We start from the raw sequence: 2500 nt of genomic DNA on the forward strand, positions 1-2500 counted from the left end.
CCTACGGTGACCGGCAGCTCCAACGCCAGCGCCACAGAAGGGCAAAGGCCCCACGTGGGTGCCGAAGCGAACTCTCCCAGCACAGCGCACGTGCCAACACGTCTGCACAACTGCGATACAAACCACCAGCGAGAACCGCTGGGGCGACCGAGCAGCAGACGGCGTCGCGGCGCCGAGTGCCGGGCGGCGGCGCATCCTCAACGCACACAGTCCTCAGTCGGACCAGCACACTGCAGATGTCCACCGCGCTTCGCACCGGGCCCGCGAGGACCCACTTTGGCCGCCCGGCGCCGCGCGCAGGGTGCCCCGGCGCGCAGCTGCGCCGCCTGCCGCGTCCGTCGGCCGGCGCGCCTGCCACTGGGCGCCCCCACCAGCCGGCTGTAGCGCGTGCGCCCACGCACCGCGCGGCCAGCACGCCGGGCGGCCCCCCCTCACCGGCCGGGGACGGTCCCACCCAGCCACCGCCGCGTATCGCTTCACACACAGATTTGCCCTTACTGATTTACCTCCAGCAACAACAACCGCACCACAATGGGTTTACCAGTTGTTCATTTGCGTTGCGTCACGTCACCAGCAAACGTAGACGTCCATCCCAGTTTGCAAATGCAACGATTATTGCATACCTGTCTGTTAGGTGTCACGACACACTACGTCTGCCCACATACACGCAACAAAATGTGCACGACTAGAGAACACGTGGGAGGTGGCCCCCTACGTATGCGATGTCCATTACGAGACCGACTGTCAACCAGCATCTGTACCATGTCGCAGATGTGGAACGCGGTGCACCATGCTATCACACTGTGTGAGAAGAGACGACTACGTTTGAATACACGCGCCACTACATCAACAGACGGCTCATGCTGATCGCCATCCAGGGCGTCCGTTACTCCCACACGTCTCTATGGCGTACCACACTGCAATGTAGCTGTTATGGGGAGACGGCACGTGGCTGAGTGCACAACATTTGGACCGTATGGTTCGCTGTTGTTGGGCGCAGTCGTACGGTCACACATGTGCCACAGCGTATCATTCAGTACATACGGACCTATGTGCAGTACAATGTGAGGATTAAGCTTACGATATCAGCGGACAGTGGACACAGGCCGTACCACGACGTAGACTGAGCGCTTCGACATGCGAATGCCAGTGAACAGCTGCGAAGGGCATTGAACACGCAAGCACCTGAACGACCAGCGTGCGAAGGCAGGGTGGAGGGGGGGGGGCGATGTACATCCTGCAGTTGTCCACATTACAGTGTACAGCGGGAGCATGTAAAAAGTAAGCAACACTTGCGAAGTGTTCAACATGAAACGACACACAAGAGGGTGGGCGGTGCGAGTAGCGAACTATATTCAGAGGGTTGTGGTTAGACAACACTAGATTAATGTAACGTGTCATATGCCAATTACAGAGCAGGTTAAGGCACAACGTGGGTTAGGTTAAGGCACAACGTGGGTTAGGTTAAGGCACAACGTGGGTTAGGTTAAGGCACAACGTGGGTTAGGTTAAGGCACAACGTGGGTTAGGTTAAGGCACAACGTGGGTTAGGTTAAGGCACAACGTGGGTTAGGTTAAGGCACAACGTGGGTTAGGTTAAGGCACAACGTGGGTTAGGTTAAGGCACAACGTGGGTTAGGTTAAGGCACAACGTGGGTTAGGTTAAGGCACAACGTGGGTTAGGTTAAGGCACAACGTGGGTTAGGTTAAGGCACAACGTGGGTTAGGTTAAGGCACAACGTGGGTTAGGTTAAGGCACAACGTGGGTTAGGTTAAGGCACAACGTGGGTTACGTTAAGGCACAACGTGGGTTACGTTAAGGCACAACGTGGGTTACGTTAAGGCACAACGTGGGTTACGTTAAGGCACAACGTGGGTTACGTTAAGGCACAACGTGGGTTACGTTAAGGCACAACGTGGGTTACGTTAAGGCACAACGTGGGTTACGTTAAGGCACAACGTGGGTTACGTTAAGGCACAACGTGGGTTAGGTTAAGGCACAACGTGGGTTAGGTTAAGGCACAACGTGGGTTAGGTTAAGGCACAACGTGGGTTAGGTTAAGGCACAACGTGGGTTACGTTAAGGCACAACGTGGGTTACGTTAAGGCACAACGTGGGTTACGTTAAGGCACAACGTGGGTTACGTTAAGGCACAACGTGGGTTACGTTAAGGCACAACGTGGGTTACGTTAAGGCACAACGTGTGTTAGGTTAAGGCACAACGTGGGTTAGGTTAAGGCACAACGTGGGTTAGGTTAAGGCACAACGTGGGTTACGTTAAGGCACAACGTGGGTTACGTTAAGGCACAACGTGGGTTACGTTAAGGCACAACGTGGGTTACGTTAAGGCACAACGTGGGTTACGTTAAGGCACAACGTGGGTTACGTTAAGGCACAACGTGGGTTACGTTAAGGCACAACGTGGGTTACGTTAAGGCACAACGTGTGTTAGGTTAAGGCACAACGTGGGTTAGGTTAAGGCACAACGTGGGTTAGGTT

This window comes from Schistocerca cancellata, unplaced genomic scaffold (assembly GCF_023864275.1).
Source record: "Schistocerca cancellata isolate TAMUIC-IGC-003103 unplaced genomic scaffold, iqSchCanc2.1 HiC_scaffold_400, whole genome shotgun sequence".
NCBI lineage: Eukaryota > Metazoa > Arthropoda > Insecta > Orthoptera > Acrididae > Schistocerca > Schistocerca cancellata.